This window comes from Falco biarmicus, chromosome Z, assembly GCF_023638135.1.
Source record: "Falco biarmicus isolate bFalBia1 chromosome Z, bFalBia1.pri, whole genome shotgun sequence".
NCBI classification, from domain to species: Eukaryota; Metazoa; Chordata; class Aves; order Falconiformes; family Falconidae; genus Falco; species Falco biarmicus.
Window position 1 is genome coordinate 24,308,734 of NC_079311.1, and position 19,625 is coordinate 24,328,358.

The window sequence follows — 19,625 nt, forward strand, 5'->3', positions numbered from 1 at the left end:
CTCCGTGTATGCGTAATCACAGTCTGTTACAATATGTCATAGCATGATGGGATTTTGTCTTGTAATTGTTACTTGACATAAATACTTTAGTGCAAACATTCTGAATAGTTTAGAAACACTGCTGACTTTAGGCAGATATAGGAGTTATTCTGACCCTTGGGAAAAAAGACATTATTAGTGTGATCCACTATTGTAAACTGGTTGCCACTGCATTTCAAGAGCTGCTTCTAACAAACTCAAGCCAGCCAAGAATCCTATGAGGAAAAAGGTTAATACTACCGCTTGCCCTCTGATTTGTGCACTTGTTCCTATTTACTTCCTTTACATATGATCTTTGGATGGAAAAAAAAAATTAAGGAAGAACATTTGGGTGACATTGCCTTTTATCCTTACATCACAGAAAGACACACAGAGAAGCAATGCTTGAGAACTGTAAGATACAGATGGGAAGGAAGTGCTGAGTAAACTATTTTATTTTGGCAACGTAAAATACCAGAGCCAACGCAGACCACTCATGGAGTAGTTTCTGGACTGTCTCACTGCTGTTTCGTTTGTTGAGAGTACCAGGACATAGTGGTGAAGAATGATAATTTATCTCTGCAGGAAAGAGCTCTCAGCTTTCACAGAGCTCACAGAGCACAAAGATAAGCAAATATATGTACTGGCCATTTGATATTTGTGGAATTATTTAATAGCAAGTCTCTAATGAAGCTTTTGATAAAACAGGAAGTCCACCTCCAGTGTTACCTGCTAGCTTCTTTGACCCTCTCCATCATGTTGCAGCTTACTTACAGCTTACAGCACTTACTCTGCTGTGTAAGTGATTGCTGTCCCTGAGGAACTGCAGTTACCCTCACCCTGATGGCCCTATTCAGTGGATCAACAATGACTTCAAATCAGTGCAAAGAAAATAATCCAAGAATGAAAAATGCTTAACATCCCATTCAAAGACCCCTGGGCAGCTATTGCCAGGTTACATTGGGAGTGGCTGGGTCCTATCTCCAAGTAAAGCCAAAAAATCCAGTGGTTTTGAGGGAATCCTAAAAAAGTCAATTTAACTAAGCAAAAGACTCTGTCCTGATTAAGGACCAATGGAGGAAAGGGAGAGGACATCCACTGGACAGGATCTACAGACTGCTTGTGGACTAGTGTTATTGTATTGGTTGGAAGGAAAAGGGATGGAAAAAAGAGCAGAAAAGTGGCAATGCAGGGAGAAGGAGAGATTCGGTAAATAAAAGAATGAAAGAATCCAGACCCTAGGCTGGCCAGGGACTTTGATGAAGAAAGGTAGAGGAAGACTGAAAAAATGATGCTGGAGAGAACAGGTAGCTTTTGTAAAGTGAGTAACAGCACAGAAAGCAGAGGAACCCCAACAAACCCTATAAAGGAAACTGAAAATATTCCACAGGGAACAGTTCTGTTAGTCCTAGCAGTTTTCTACTAATAGCTGTAACAGTTTACATGCAAGGACAACATTAACTTTCCATTATACGAACTTTGCCAAACCTGAGTTGTTTCCTACCAAGCATTATGTAAAGAAAAATGTTCTCAGAACCTTGCTTTATACCATATATTCCTTAAACTAAGAGTTTTTTGTGTCCTTATGTAAAAAGTCCATATGCTTTTATTTTCAAGTTGAGCAGTGTCAGCAAAGCTGTCACCTGTTTTCCAAAGACTGGCTATAGGAATAAAAGAATTATTTGTCCATCACTGCTCTCTGACAGATGCTACTCCTTTGTATCATCTTTTGTGAGTAATCTGTGGGTTTATGTTGCTCCTGGAAACAGCACCAGGAGCAGCATTGACCTGCAGCCCCTGGGGGAGAGCTTTGCAGAACCCTTGTGTGTGCGCGTGCCCGAGTACAATCCTTGTCAACCTAAGTAATCCTGTAAAAATCTGTCTGAAGAACCAAGTGAGGTGAAAGCCTTGAGCATAAAGTTTGGATCCACAAGGGAATGCATTTAGGAACAAGTATTCCTAGTTTCTGTCCAGAGGAGTCAGAGGTCATGCAGGCATAGTACTCAAAAACATAGTTCTCCAAGGAAAATTCATTTTCACAGCAATTTTGTTTTGGTCTGCTTCCGAGCCTAGTAGTGTGTATTACACTAGCTGTTAACTGATGACCATATATTAGCAACCTTCAGTCAGTGCCAGCCTAGGTGAAAATGAAACAGTATTACGGCACGTTACCCGTAGTAATTCTGGGAGTTAAGGAGCATATTTTCAGTAACAAAGGGGTTACTACCCATTTTTGATCACATTCAGGGAATGATATTCCCTATTCTTAGCACACTCATCTGAAAAAAAGTACTTGTAAGTCGTTTCAGAGTTGTGCAGCAAAACTGACCTCTTTTCTAGTCTCTATTACTTCCCAAATACTCAGCATAGGCCCACAGGTGCAGCAGTTTATCTAAGCAATCTTAGCAGCATAATGGCTGAGTTAGTTCCTGAAGAAGATCCAGCATTTTCTTATGAGCTACACCAAAGGTGAAATTATTTTACGTGTTAAAAAGCAAGGAAAAAAATATCAGACACAGCTTCCCTTTTTACAGGTGGTATTTTTAATCTGTGCTCACTTATTTATTGTCTTCATCATTACCCTTGTCAATACACAGAAACCTACTTTGACTGTTAAACTGCAGTCTCTGGTCCAAATGTATACTTGCATTTCATACTGCTTCATTTCTTTGGGTCTTCATACCACTGCCCACATCCTAATTTTGTTAATACTTACCCTATTACTGTAAAATATGAGGCCCTTGCACACTGAAGTTAAAAATGGCTTCAAAATTGTTTTCAAACACTTGTGAAGAAAGGAGTAATGAGAGATTTCTTGCTTGCTCTTTCAAAAAATCTTCTGCGATAAGACTTAACTCAGAGCAAATTTATCAGTTGAATAATAATAACATCTTGAAAATGGGGGTTAAATGGAGAAGTTGACAGGCCATGATTTGCACAGTCTGACTGAAACTGTAATTTTATGTATTTTCCCAATGTGTTGGGAATCTTGTTCTCTTTTCTCCCTAACCCAAAATGACAGGTCTATTATACATATGTATGCTAAGTACCTTAATGGGTTTGGACAGCCTCTCCCTCATTTCCAAGATGCAGTCATTAGAGGTGGTTCTTGGAAGCAGGTGCTATTTATGGGTTGAGCTCTGTTTATGTCTTTCCACTGGTAACCTTTTCATCTCTGCTAATGATTAACAAATGATGGGGCTTGAATGACACCAGGGCCACGGCCTCAGCCATGCTGGTGGGGAGATTTGTTTCAAACTTGCTTGTCTCTCCCCTAGAGTTTTGAAAAGAAGGGAGAGATGTATATTTACATAGGCACTAAGTCAATATTTACTTGCAGTTGATCTTCCACTCTCCTTACTTCCTGATTTTTCTGCAGGTTACTCTCTGTGCCACCTGTCCCTCCTTGTACTCACAACTCTGGTGTTTCCCCCTGCTATGAAGGAGTTGGTAGCTGAAGCAGGAGACCCCAGGAGTCTGAAGAAGTGCTATCTGCACCTATTGCTGTCAGCCTTTTTCTTTGCAGCTCAGCTTATGGCGTTTCTAAATGACCAAGAGCAGAGACTACTGGATAATCCCAACCTAGTAGGCAGCTGAGTCCACTACACTTGTAGTATTTCCTAAACGCCTCTGGTTAAGGAGTGGGACAGGATGCCCAGCTGCATGCTACCTCATGGAGTAATGCTTGGCCTGGCAAAGCATACACTGATGCAGGGAGGAGTGAACCCTGAGAAGCACCTGCTTTAGCATATCCCAAACCCATGCCCACATGGGACCTTCTGAGCAGAGGGTCAGAGATGCACCCAGTGGTGCAGGAGGTGTGGCTGCAGGTCTGTGTTGGACAGGTGTTGATGTGAGGACACCATATGTCACCTCACTGCCTAGGAAATGAGATGCCTTGCAGCAGTCCTTCTGCACCTGACGTACGCAGCCAGATGGCCTGATTGTATTGCTAGGCACTGCTGCCAGCATTTGTCCTTTCCTGGCGGTCAAGACTGGAGCAAGGACGTGGTCTGATCCACAGCACCGGTTAATCACCGCACATCACTGAAGACCTTCCGCTGCTTTTGAGCCTAAGTTGCTTTCCTCAGAAGCATCTAAATCAGAAATTGATTTTGCCCCTCCTTTTAAATTTACTGCTATTTTTGTAGAAAAACACTGTCCCCAACACCAACAAATTGATATATACCTGTTAACTTTCTCTGATATTAAAAATAGACACAATGACTACTGAGTCTTGTTGTTTAACGTTTCTGAAGTGAAAATAGGTGGAGGTAAATGTAGGCATGAGTGAAAATAAGTGTGTTTACAATATCTGTACAGAAATAATTTACTTGTAATATAGATATGAATTAAATTCCTAAAACAACGATTAAAACAGTGTATATATCGAATCAGTAATCAAGGTATGTGGAAAATGCAGAATATTGTTGGCAGAGAGATAATAGACTAAAACCTTCTTCCAACTACCTTAATTGGAAAAATCCTTGAACAGCAATATCTATGCTTTTTATTTTTTATCAAGGACAATGAAGTGGCTGAAAAACGTTAGGTGATAAAGGTGCAAAGTCTTAATGGTAGTAGAGGGAAGCCTTGCAGAATCTATGGGTTGCACAGTGAAGTTACAATGTCACACGTTTTAATTTGGTGCATTTGTAGGAGTGTTTGGGAGAACTCACATTATCATCAAGCTAACAGGGCTCCAGTAACATTTCACATGAGGAGTGATATTGTTTGGAGGGACATTTTATAAAGAATTGTATGGAAAATTGACCAATGCAGCAAGACTCACAGAAAGTATGCATTTAAAGCATTATATGACACACAGAATAAAGATCACATGGTTTTGCCAGTATGTCCTCTGGTACAATAACCTGATACAGCTGCTTTTACTGCTACTGTATTATCATGAGTACTTGTAACTGGAGGCTAACATACTCTATCATTTCCCCTACCCATTCACTGCTGATCTAAGCATGTATAGCAGGAACATTACTGTAATGGTAGCCAGGAAAAGGAGAAGACTTGCAAAAATATGTACTGTTTCCCAGCTGGCTCATAGCCATTTCACAGCAGCATTATTGATGAGAATGGACTTTAGAAAGACAGTATTAAAGAGCAAGCAGAATTAAGAGCTAGGGACACAGGACATTGCAAATTAAATATTCTAACACCTTTTTTTCTCCCTCAGCTGTTAAAGCATGCTTCAAAACATGCTGGACTCAAGAGGGAGAGCCAAGAGTGAGAAGAATATATTCAGATCTGGTGGGGGATGAATTCATTATTCCTAAAGCCCCCAAGAAAGAATGTGAAAAAAAGATATGTTCTGAGCGCTTGTTGAGACAAGAAAACCAGAGGCATACCACATTAAAAAGAAGGTGAATTCTGTCATCTATATCCAAAAATTATTGCTTTAGTAAAAGCACACTAGTGTGTGCAGCAGTTTTTTTACATGCTTTGCATCTTTCTGCAGGCTGCATAATTTTTCTGTACAGTAGCCAGTAATAATTTGGAAATGTAACATCCCCCCCCCCTACAAAGTTCATTCTTGCCAAAGACATGATAAGAAAATTTGGTGTTCTGTTATTTTTATTGGCCTATCCTTTAGATTAAAAAAAAGGGGAATCAGAGTTGACTTTCCACTGCTTGCTGCTATATGTATTGAAAACTGCTTTTATATAAGTATACATATCATGGGTCAGGGCTCAGTGATATTATATGTTATTGAAAAGGATATCCCTGACATTTATCAGGACTTGAGTGTGAGGGCCCAGAGACAGCTTGAACTGAAGATGATGTTCACTGGGAAAAACTTGCTGAACTTTTGGTTTGGCTAGAATGAGACAGTTCTAGGCTAAAGGGGTAAAATTACAATTTGTCTACAGCCCAGATGATTCTTAGGCTTGCATTTGCCAGCAAGACAACTGAGAAATATGGTAGCAAAGCAGAATAGAATGGGATCTGCAACACTGGTCCATGAGAAGTGTGAAAGTTCAAGGAAGGGGATTAGTTTGCAAGGAGGTTAGAGACTCATGAAAAGAAACAGGAGAGGAAAGAGCCACAAAAGTCAAGAGAAAACAAGATTTCAAGAAGAACACAGCTGACTTTTCACAAAGATTTCTGACAACTGAATGAAGTTGGGAGTAAGCTCAAGTAGGGAAACCTTGGAGCTGATGCATATCTTGTTTCTTTTTAGATACCTGTGTTATTTGTGTCTGCCCAGTCAATGGAGATGAGGAACTGATTCACCTGATCCTAAAGTTCACACCTATCTTTGGTCAGACTACTTGCTTGCTACAGTTTACTGACTGAATTGACCTCGACTTCATTGACTGGTGTGGGTGCATAGACACGTGGCTCACAGGTAGATTCTTGCATCAATTACATTTAAAAATGGGGCATGAATCCTGCTCTGGTTCTCTCTTGTGTATGTGCTACGTATGTAAGAAAGTCCTATTACAAATTCAACTTCTAGAGAAATTGTTCAAACTCATTGCCATGTACACTGAAAAGAGAGAGATCAGGCAATATATGCAAGATCTATGGGAATGAACAAATGGGAATTTGCTTGTGCTAGAATACCCTTAGTTCTTTACTGTCCATGAGCCTAGTAAAGTATGGGGTATCCAGGGATCCAGACTGTCATCTGTGTTATGTGAAGCTATGAATTCTGACCCTTCCCATCCTGCCATTAAGTTCATGCTTTCTCTTGCTTTTTCTCTGACACATCATGTTTGCTGAGTGAAGAAGGGAAGAACAGAGAATGATGACTTTATGCACAGACACATGTTCAGCCGTATACTGTCCGCGTAGTTGTATATGGATTGGCAGTTTGATTTTCTAGGATGCTTAATAGCAACAGCTCAATGAGAACTTTCAAATGTCCAATTCATTTGAAAATCAAGACACTCATTTGGGTTGTTAAGTATAATTTTAGGACTTCTATTTTGAAATAGTCACACTTCTTTTTAAGTGTCACTGAAAAAGAACTATGTGTGACTACGTTTTAACTGACACATAACAGCATTACTGCTATCCTTGATGGCACTAGATCAGCACAGAACTTAGCCTGTCTCCTTCAAAATGCGTAGAAAATGTAAGCAGATCTCATGGTTTCAGGTGTCAGAGAGGTCACTCAGTTCAGGATTTTACAATATGCCTATTGCAATGATATTAGATCATCCAGGTAGTATCTGCTCATTCATGTCTTAAGGAAGGATTGGACTTCATGCAGTTAACTGAATTGGAATCTGACCAAGATACCTCTTACATGGGTGAAATAGGAACTGAGCTCTCTCAGAGCACTTCAGCTCAATCCAAAACACTTAGTTACACTTTCTTTCATCATTTACTACTTCTGGCACTCAAGTAGGCCTGTGAAGTTGAAGTGTGTTAGGTTATTTCAGCCAATTTATTTTTGTCTGGTTCTGCCCTGAGCAAATGGTGGCATTAGACATAACAATAACACACAGGCTGTGCCTCCGACAGAGGGTAAACACAATCTGTGTGATTCATTTTTGAGGAATAATAATGGGAATTTACCCAGTACCAGTAAAATCCAGGTCAGGACACTTTCAAGGTCCGGCAGCACTCCAAGACAATAAGCTGATACTTGTTCTGTGCACACTGTGTTGATGAGGAAGACCAGTGTGGCAGTTTGACCCTGGCTGGACGCCTCGTGCCCACCAAAGCTGTTTCATCGCTTCCCTCCTAAACTGGATAGGGGACAAAAAATACAAACAAAAATCTTATGGGTCGAGATAAGGACAGGGAGATCACTCAGCAACTACTGTCATGGGTAAAATAGGCTCAACTTGGGAAAAATTAGTTTCATTTTTGATCATTCAAATCAGAAAACCACCCTCCCCTCACCCTTCCCTTCTTCCTGGGCTTAACTTAGTTCCTGATTTCTCTCCTTCCTCCCCCCGAGTGGCGCAGGGGGACAGGGAATGGGGGCTGCGGTCTGTTCATCACATGCTGTCTCTGCCGCTCCTTCCTCCTCACACGCTTCCCCTGCTCCAGCGTGGGGTCCCTCCCACAGGAGACAGCTCTCCAACATGAACTTCTCCACCATGGGTCCCTTCCACGGGCTGCAGTCCTTCAGGAACGGACCGCTCCAGTGTGGGACCCCCTGAGGTCACAACTCCTGCCAGGAGCCGGCTCCAGCACAGGCCTCCCACGGGTCACAGCCTGCTTTGGGCATCCACCTGCTTTGGCGTGGGGTCCTCCAGGGGCTGCAGGTGGGTACCTGCCCCACGGTGTGCCTCCATGGGCTGAGGGAACACCCTGCCTCACCGTGGGCTTCACCACAGGCTGCAGGGGAATTTCTGCTGCAGCCCCTGGAGCCCCCCCTGCCCCTCCTGCGGCGCTGGCCTGGGGGGCTGCAGGGCTGTTCCGCTCACATGGTCTCACTCCTCTCTCTCGCTGGTGCAGATTTTTTTTTACTCCCTCCTTTCTTGATGTGCTATCCCAGGGGCACCACCACCATCACTGATGGGTTCAGCTTTGGCCAGCAGCGGGTCCATCTTGCAGCCAGCTGGTGTTGGCTCCATTGGACATGGAGGAAGCTTCTGGCACCTCACAGAAGCCACCCCTGCAGGCCCTCTACCATCAAAACCTCGCCCTGCAAACCCACTACGATCAGCAATTTGGAGTTGCATAATAATACTTTTGTCTTGTAGTACTTCACTGCAGGAGCAGACTCACAGAAATGCTTCCTGTCAAAGAGCAAGTAAGAACATCAGAATCCTGCCTCCGTTTGTCAAATTTCAAAATATTATTTAGCCTATAGACTACATGTGTCAACAATTTCAGCACTTAGAAGGAAATAATTTAAGCTAGTAATGGTCTGCAGCTGTCTGATCCAGAAACTCTTAAGGGATGTCTCTAAGAGATCCCTAAAAGGCTATTAAGGAAAGCAAAGTTATTGTCGATAGTATTGGTTTTTTAGGAGAATCACAAACAGAGGAAAGGTTGGCAGTTACCAAAATAAATAAATAAATTTGTATTTATATCCTTACCTAGCAGACTAATGACAGAAAATAGTGATGTACAAATTATCAGTTGTGGTGACGCAAGTCGAGGCAGACTGAAAAAAACACTAGGTCTGTGTGGCTGGATTAGGACAAAAATGGCCTTTATTGTTTATACAAACTATTTATATATCTTAGACAGTACAGGTGTTAGACCCTGAATAGGTTTTTGTGTCCTTCTTCTTGCTTGCTATTTACTGTTGCTGTAGGTGCCCGTATGCTGCAGTTCTAAGTTCCTATTCTTCACACCCTGTTTACATACCTGACAATTTGTGGCTGTCTAAAAGGTACACGGCGAAGTCTTTGAAGTCAACTAACTTGTCTGCAGACCCGCTGCAGACCCCAACAATTCCCCCTTTTTGTTTTTTGAACAGCTAGTACCAGGTTTGCCATGTTCTGCAGGGCCCTTGCAAACATGATGGCAACCAAGGTAATAGCAAACAAACTATACTGCCAATTGAGTGAATGGATGCCAAAAAGGCTGACATTTTCTCAGATTTTGGTAACATGTTGCTGCAATGGAGTGCCTAAAATCCACGCAGCACATACCATCAAAATCCTCACAGCCATGTCCTTGAGCCAACAGCACAAAGCCAATAGTTGCTCTGTTTCGTATGTAATGGTGGCAAATTTGACTCACATTCTTAACTGCCTAACAAACAAGGTGATTTAATTCTTTAATGCTTTCCCTGCTGTTAACTTCGGATAAGAGAAGAACCACTGCAATACGTTCCCATTGCATTTAAACACATTATGCTTATCAACATGTTCACATGTTGATTTATGCAGGTGTCATGGTCCCATCATAGCTTTTCACTACATTAGCATCTATATAAAGACAACTATCGACATTCAAAGTGCAAACAATATCAGCTTCTTTTGGGTTAACATTATACAGAGGTAATCAATTATCCCAAATACCAAGACTTTCAGTAAGATTCTTCATTCCCCACATACATTCACTTTTTTGCAACAATGTCTGCAAGTCAGTTTCAAGGAAGGGCACACCAAACAAGGACTGGTTCAGTAAGGAGACCACACATTAGTTGTTGGGTTGACTGGTGGCAGCAGCGCTCCCACAATCCAGCACGCTAAGCTCAGGCCGCACACAGCGAGCAGGTATCCATCGCGGACCTTCATCTGTAGAAACACAAGCATAACCTCTTCCCCAACTTAACAATTCATGCGGTCCCGACCAATGCCCGGTACGAGGGTTTTTCATGTGTACTAAGACACCTTCATGCTTTTGCTGCTTGTCAACAATTGACACAAAATGTCACACAATGGGAGGCACCACATGGTCGGCAGAGATTTTCAGAAAGTTAAAAACATGACATGCTTTCTCTAATTGTGCCGCTGGGGTCATTCCCTTCATTCCCTCTTCTTTTTTTTTTTTTTTTTTTTTTTAAGTGAGTGCCACTTTATTAATAGACTCACACCAATTTATACCCCCAGCTAAAAATACACACACTACACAGGCTTTTTTATTTAAAAGGTGATAGGTTAAAACTACTCATCCACACGCTTCCATCTCCCCTATGATTGGTCCCGGTGCCCACATGCTGTTCCCCCCTTTTTGTTTTTTGCAATCCAGACCCCTTTTATTATTCTGTTCATAATTCTCATAAAGCAATTCCACACACAGCCCAATATCATTAAAAAGATTACAATGGCAATTAATACCGTTATCCTGCGCAGAAACAAATCTTTTAACCATCCAGTAATTCCTAAACTCTGTAGCCAGTCCGTTAACCCATTCTCAATCTTTATAGCTTGTACATTTTTTCTTAACTGAGCAAGCTGCTTATGAATAGAATTAGAGTGATCAGTCAAATTCATACACTTTCCTTAGCACTGTTCACTATAGGCTACTCTCTACTGTTCATGCTGTTTCCTTATCTTCTAGAGGTAAGATCACATTCCTCCTTTGTTTCCATCTCATCCTAGTTTCTACTCATACTCCCTTAAAGTTATTTAACTCTTTGCTGCAGGATCTCAGCTGCACATCATTCAAAGCAAGGGCAAAACTGCACATTATCAATGTCAAAACAACCCACTGTCTCTGTTCCACGATTCTAGAATTCATACAATTCTACAATTATTTTTTTTGTTTGTTTTAACCAGCAAAATACATTTCAACCGCTCTAATACAGTAGATTATAGACAGCTTTTCCGCGTGACAGAACACAGTCACCCTGTACTGCGAAACAGTTTTTTGCAAGTTCTGTACTACTTTCCAAGCAAATGGTGTATGAACGTGAGGATCACCAGCAGCCGCAATCTCCCAATACAATAGGATATGCGTGCAGTGCATCGGTGGAAGGAGTAGGAAGATAAGGAGTGGTCCGCCTATCAGTTCTACTAAATCCCAGTTCCCGTCTCTTAATGCCCCATCTCTTACAGCCTGCCAAAATCGCCGAGGGTTGCGCATTATTACTGTACCACTGGAAACTGGATTTTTACCACCTCCAACTTCTTCATTGCCTGTGACTGATAGCGCTGTCGTAGCTGGACCCGAATCCGGGTTTTTGGCATTTCCATCCTGCGCAGGCAGGGCCTTAGTAGAGGGGGCGGGAGGGAGGGCCGGAGCCAAGGGAGGAGGGAGTGTGGGCTGGCACAAATGCTGGGGGGAGGCAGGGGGGCTGGGATCGGTCCACCGAGGTTTCCGCTTGTTGTCCGCGTCCTCGGAATCGGTATCGAGTATAAGTCAATGCAGTTGGAGAGATTTAGGGGATTCAGGGCACTGGGGAGTGGCTCCCCCCCTCCCCCACCCCCTCGTCCTCTTGTCTATATTCTGGAGGGAGATACAAGGGAGGTTTGAATGATGTACCCTCATTTGCATTTTGCTGACTTTGTAAGCCCCCACTTGCACCTTGTGGACTTTGCAAGCCCCCACTCACATTTTGCTGATTTTGCAAGCCCCCATTTGCATCTTGCAGATTTTTGAAGCCCCCTACAACATGTCTAAGCAGTCCCCATGTAAGCAAAAGCCCCGGCGCCTTTTTGTCCCCTTTCTCCAGAGCTTCTGACAGTGTTGATCCTAAATTGTCCCAGGTCAACACACTAAGAACAGTCGTGGGGGACAATTCCACTCCGTGTGTTTTGGCCCACAATAATGTATTTTTTAACCAAAGCCCATCTAAAGTAATTCCACGCTTCTCTAATACTAATTTCCACATTGATAGCACTATATTATCTTCTTTAGATAAGTTACTCCTCATGCTGTCCCTGGTGGCTCACCTTACAGGTGTCAAGTTCTCCCAGGATCTCGCACTGGCTCGATGCGCTACTCTGCTTCACCAGGCTCCGCGTCCCCAGTGACCCACTGGTCACAGTCTCAGGATCGCTTCTGACACCCCTTACCAGGGTCACATCGGCACAGTCTCAGAATCTCTTTTTGATACCCTTTACTGGGATCACATCGGCACGTTGGTGTCACCAAATGTGGTGACGCAAGTCGAGGCAGACTGAAAAAAACACTAGGTCTGTGTGGCTGGATTAGGACAAAAATGGCCTTTATTGTTTATACAAACTTATTATATATCTTAGACAGTACATGTGTCAGACCCTGATAGGTTTTTGTGTCCTTCTTCTTGCTTGCTATTTGCTGTTGCTGTAGGTGCCCGTATGCTGCAGTTCTAAGTTCCGATTCTTCACATCCTGTTTACATACCTGACAATTTGTGGCTAAGGTACACGGCGAAGTCTTTGAAGTCAACTAACTTGTCTGCAGAAACACTGCAGACCCCAACAATCAGTGTCTGGAGGGCAAACACAAATTTGACCACTGTACCGTATACATTGTGAATATTTGGCGACCAGTGAATTCCCAGGCTAAACAAATGCACCTGGACCAGTATGTAAAAATGTATAACTTCTGTGGCTCTTTCCATCTTGTCAGATTCAATAAGAACAGGTAGCATTAGCATGATAATGAGTCCTTCAATGCCAGGCTCACAGGGTTAACTGCAGAAGACCTTATTCAGTCCTTCCTCAGGCAAAATTCCATTTGCTCAGCAGGAGTTTGTCTGGGTGAAGAGTCTGGGATTTGACAGGCAATGTTTATGAGTTATACAGGAAAACTAGTTGAAACAGCAATCTCTGCAGCCCTTCCTAATGGACTAATAGATTTTTTCAAGCAGCTGGAAGATTTTCTATAATCCCTCCAAGCCCTTAATTTCAGGTTTACAATTATGTCTTCCAATAAATGATGGAAATGTATTTCAATTTACCACCTCAACCAGGTGCATTAATGAGCACTGCAGGAGAGCTCACACAAGTTACAACAGGAGTCTGAAGAACAAATGCCTGCTTTAGGCACACAACAGCTGCTTACAGATAGTTTGTGGTAAAGAACCACTCCCAAAGCCTCTCCCCAGCTAGAGGAGATTCTGCATGTTGAGGGCAAGGTTACGCTAGGTAGAACATTGCCCCTTTTCTTTCATATCTCTCTCAATATTCCCCGCCTGCCTCCTCAGTAAGGATGGGAGAGGGGCATGGACACTTCATCTCTTATATCTGTTGGTGCCACTGAGACACATGAAACCACACTGAAAAACTGGTTTAGAAATGATAGACTGAGTAGGAGACTTTCTCTTGCGTAGCTTTGTACTACCAACTACAAGGGGTGGAAGACAGTTTCATTCCTAGAATAAACCTCCATGTTTTCAAGACTACTTTTTTTAATACAGGGTCTAAGGAAAATTTAGTTTATAAACACTTATGTACAGTTTTAATTCCAGTTTGAGAAACACTCTTTCTTCCTTTCCCAGAAAAATTATGGTGTGATATTTTAAATATCCAGCCTACAATATACTGAGTATCTTCCCCTCTCTGTGGCTACAGGGATAGATCATGTTTTGCTAGTCTGAAGAGGTCATTATTTCCTTACTTAAGTAGTTCCTTTTCTTGGTATGTCTATGGACAAACTGAACCGTAGACTGATATGTAATCTCTGATTCAGGTATTTCACATTTGGAAGCAGATACCAACAACAGAGAAGAGAATGTTTAATGCACTTCACTTCTCTACTGCTTTATTCCAAAATTTTATTGTGGGATAAAAGGTCAGTTTTTATTTGGAGCAAGTTACAATTCACTGCAAGACAAACTACTGCCCATGCAGCAATAGGAAGAGCGATGTAGGCATGTATCATTTCCAACATCTGTTTGGCATGGAGCTTGGTGATTCTGTCTGGTTTGATGAAGGGACTGTGTGAGCTTATCTGACTTTTAAAACTGTATCTGCTATCTAATAAAAGATGCTATCTCTCCTGAAAATCTTGGCTTGTTGTAATAGATAGGCACAACAGAAAAGTTAAGATTTCATGTAAACTTGTCTTGATGGTCCTTTATTTTATGGACAATAGCATGAGGCTTCATAAAAGCAAAAGTTTTACACTCTGCAACTGCATTTTTGTTTTGGTCAGTGGTATTATAGCAGAAGCCTACATAGATTTTTACAAAGCAAAGAAGAACAGAAGATAACCAAGAATTCTTTCAAACTGCATACTTCAGCTGTGAGAATTAACAAAGTTAATGGCCACAAAAAATTCCACAAGAAGATAGGGAGCCCAATGCACTGGTTCATCATGTTAAGGATCCCCTAATTCTTGGAACTGCCTCCCAGAGGAATGGGTGTCCATATGTAAGACAGAAAATGTGTTTTGCAGACATACCATTTGTTTTCCTCGCAAGATACTTTCAAGGCTGTCTCTGCACTCTGGTGAAAAGGAGTGGAGCAAGGCTAAACATTATTACCGCTTGTTCTGCTAATAATAATTCTTTGAGAAACTGAGAGGAGCAAAACATTTACAAGGCTGCTTCATTCCAACTCCTTGGCAGCACAAAGCATTAGCATTAGAGCGAAAAGTTACAAAAATTCCTGAAAATAGGGCCTGCTTTGATACTCCACTTTGCTGTTTTTACATGTACTCTCCTCTTTCTTCATAGTCTTGTCTGGAACTCCTGTGGTAAACTGAAGGGACCTTTGCCTGGACTGTATGACTCCTTTTACTAAGGAAGTCCTTTTTACAGCTATACACTTGGAGTTCATGTTTTCTCTCTGAAGGGCTCTTGAGAAATTTCTCACTTTGATCCTATTTGAACTGTTACCTTTTACTATGATATTATCTTTATCTGACACTTCCCATCTCTTAGATATGCCTGGGGAATCACTATGATAGAGCATAGTGATTGCACTATATATTAATTTGGGAATGTGCAAATTATCTTAGAAGTGAAAACACAAAACCATGATGCCCATACTTACATTCTGTACATCTGCTTTACTCCCAGTAAAGAGCTGCAATGATTGTCATGGTAGTGCGGTCTTGTATAATTGCCTTTGAGTTGCTGGACTTTCAGAAAGTGCTTTTTCTTCACATTCTCCTCAGATCCACTTTCTTTGTAAGTTTCCCAACTCTGATCCTGAGCTTCATAAAACAAATCTGAGAGGAAAAATAATAATAATACGGGTATCACTGGAAATGACTGTGATTCATTATTTTCAGCTGTTGTGTTCTTGGACATCTGCGTTTGGGCAGGACTCAACACAAAACTTTCTAACAGTATCTGAATTCCCTGACTGATTATTTTCCCTGTAAAGCTGGATCAAAATTGTTCCCTGAGGCTGTATCCTGTTACATCTAGATTCCCATAGGAACCCCGGACTCCCCTTGGATCATGCAGGTCTGGTTGGCACTAAACAAAAGTTTGGCAGTAACTCAGAGTCACGTTGACGGTATCGTTAGTATAGAATGAAAACTAAACACCTGGGAAGCATTTGCTAAATCAGAGCTGAAGTATATTGATGTGGAAGCTGCTCACTCATATTTCTGCCTGGGGAGAGGTACACTGCCCCTTCTGATGGGATAGCTAGAAGACAACAGGTTTCATAATCACTACCTTTACCTGCCTTAAAAATATGTAGGCTGTTTCCGTACCACTGGCTGAACTGACATGTTCTGACCTCTGTTTGCCAACTAACCGAGACACAGTCGGCTCTACAAATTACTGTATTAGCTCAAGCTTATGATAAAAAGCTTTATTCAAAAATAAAATTTAAAAATGCATGGTATCTGGTAAGTCTAGCTTTCTGACCTGGTCTGAGAAAGTGAAGACTGGTTTTTGTTTAGCAAAAACAGGGGTAAGCATTTGTACCTTCACCACTTCCCACTAGTCTTGTGCTCCTGAAAGCTACATTGTTTCTTAAGATCCAAAAGCAGAGTCCCCCCAGTTGTTAGGAAATTAAAAGCTGATGTTAAATACAACTCTCTTACAGAAATTCGGACATTGATTCTTCTTTGGGATGTAATTTAATGGAGGGAAAGGAGGAAAGAAATATCAGAATTAAGGAAGAACGTGGATGTCACCAATTGTGTGTCACCATATGATGGAAGGTTGGCAAAAATACACTCCAGATGGGCTTTCCTTCCCTTGACTATATTTCCAATAATAATGAAATGATCCAGAACTCCTTTGCAGAAGATCTCATTGCCAACATATTTTATGCAGGGTTATAGAATTAATTTCAAGAGGAGAATGTGAGGGACTTTCTTATGGATGTGTGGATTTGCTCATAAATTTTTTACTGAGATCCATGATCAAAGAAGTGCAACATACAAAGTAATGAATGATTGAATCTCACTGAAGGTGAGAAAGGCAGTTCTGCAGTGCCTCAAACTTTAAAGCCTAATGGAGCATCTTCCAGCAAGGATTCATGACAGCAATGCTGGATTCAAGGCTCTGTCACCTAAGTTGACATTCTGCTCTGGCAGCAATCCCACTGTAATCTAAAACTCTTTGCAGAGAAATAGGTTTCCACCGAATACTACATCAGGCAGTACCATGCTAGTATGGCAGATAAGGGCATGGACTGGCAACACATTTTACGGACCACTGCTCCCTTTCTCCTCAGATACTTTTTATGAGCTGTGAGGAAAAAAACCCTAACTACCTCACTAGAATAGTTTAAGAAAATAACTGGTGTTGCACTCCTTGTTTTGCCTACTTGCACAGTTATTGTATGGCACCATGTGCAGTAAGCTGTAGAAGTAGGTATTTGACAACAGCTCAGGGACAATGGTCTTCAAAAGGTAGATGACCTCTTGTGATCTGCTCTCTCAAGAGAGTGAGGAGCAAGAGGCCTGGCAGAGACAACTCTGCCAATCTCTTATTTGCAGCAAGTGATGTTGAAGCACAATAAGACTAATCCCCAGTACAACTGCTGCACATAGAACAGTGAATGATGCATTTGTACCTGCTGGAAGGCAAATTCAATGGCAAAAACATCTTTATTTGACCCTTATTCAAAAAAATACTCTCCACACCACAGAGAAGATTTGAACAGAGGGGTGTAACATAGGTCTTTATTGTGCTATGTATGAGCCTTACATTCAGGTCCTGAGTAAGGGTCTAGCCTAGGTCTAACAAGATCAAAAACATTTTTTGCTGTGTCTTATTGTTCATTTTTAGGACTTTTCATTGCAATCTATCACCAGAATATAATTTTACAGTCACACCCACTGCCTGAAATTTGCAGGTGGTTTCACAGTACTGGATGTCAGCAAAGTGTCCCTGAAGACCCCTGTAAGTCTTCTGGTTGGGTGGAAGTCATCTTTTCCTTAGACATCCAAGTATTTCAGTAAAGATGTGCTTGGATACATTTCTGTGTTAGGAGTCCCAGTGGGTCCAGAGGTCATAGATCCGGTATGACTTTTCTCTCTTGAACCAAAAGTGCAGGGAGGGAAGCAGGCAAAGTCAGATTTTTTTTCCAATGCAGCAGCTGGAAGGCATCTCCTGTGGTCTAACCCACATCTGGGGCCTCAACTAGAAAGAGATTGAAGGTGCTGTTATTAACTCCCTGTCAGCTACCCGATTCTGCCAAAAGACAGTGGGAGCTAGACGCCACAGACAATCTGATCTCCTGCCTGCTAGACTTTAGAGGGCAGATTTCCAATGAGTGAATTAACACTCAGCTAAGGTTTCAAGTGAGCAAAATTATTCCAATAGCATTTTTGGCTGCAGGAAGCCCTGCAACTGGTCTTTGAAAAAGGCATGTAGGACTTCATCTCTAGGCATAGTTCTCTCAGGCTGTGCAAATCTCCCTGTGGAGGATCAGGACTATAATTTCTGGGGACATGAAAGAGACTGCAGCTTCCAGGGCAGAGACAGGGTACTCCATGAAAGCTGCCAATACAGTTGCTTGCTTACAGTAGCCTAGGTCTTTGACACTTTGTATGTGTTGAGTTATGAATCCAGTTGTTTCTTTTGCATGAGCAAATAAGGTGCAAATACTTGTCAGCATGCACTGCTGTATTGTATTAATTTCATCCACTGTTTCCTCCGTATCAACAGTTCAGTGAAATTTTGCATATGCCCTTTCTGGAAATCAGATGCACAGAAGCCTTTTGCAGCAGAGGCAGAATGGGCTGGGAGAGCAGGATGCTGCCTGCTGAGTCTTGCATGGAGACCTTTCCTAGCTCATTTGTTCTCCCTCACACCCTACACTCATGTCTAAAGATTCCTGGTGCGTTTAATTATCATGCATATAAAATAGTGGCTTTCACCAATATACAATAATATTCAATCAGGCCTGAATACTGATAAAGTGGTGTTATTAGGGGTGCAGGGTGCTGGTGGGCTGTGGAGCAGCATTTTTCTTAGTAACATTTCTCCCCCTCCACTCTTGTGACACCCCACCTGGATTACTGTGTCCAGCTCTGGGGCCCTCAGTAAAAGAAGGACACGGACCTGTTAAAGCAGCTCCAGAAGAGGGCCACAAAGATAGTCAGAGAGCTGGAGCACCTCTGCTATGAAGGGAGGCTGGAAGAGTTGACTTTGTTCAGCCTGGAGGAGGGTCTGGGAACACAATGTTGTGCCCTTTGAATGCTTAAAGGGGGCTTATAAGAAATATGGAAAGAGATGTTTTACCAGGGCCTGTAATGGTAGGGCAAGGGGTGGCAGCTATAAGCTGGTAGAGGGTACACTTAGATTACATATAAGGAAGACATTTTTTACAATGAGGGTGGGAAGACTGTGGGAACAGGTTGCCTCGAGAAGTTTTGGATGCCCCATCCCTGGAAATATTCAAGGCCAGGCTGGATGTGGCTTTCAGCAGCCTGGTCTAGTGGAGGTCGTCGCTGCCCATGGCAGGAGGTTGGAACTAGATGATATTTAAGGTCCCTTCCAACCCAAACCATTCTGTGATCCTATGACAAGAGCACATGAATGAAGCTAATGGATAAACCACATTTTCTGTGCCCTCAGGGCAAGCTTAATAAGGAAAAGGGTGGTTTAATTCTTAGAACTCTCTCTGCAGCATATGTGGGCAAGGCACTCAATTTGCACTATTTTTTTGGATGCAAATCTGAAGGTGTGTTGGTGTTAGTCTTTTTGGGAACACTGAGATCCTGGTGATTGCATCTCTGGCTGGTTCTGCTAATACATCAGAGAAAGAGGGTCTCTGCTAGCTTAATTTCTTCCCATTACAATGGTTTTAGATGTTCTTGAAATTATAAATCTGTCTGTATTCTGATATACTGTGTTCTGTGGTTACTTGTTAAGGAGGTTCAGAT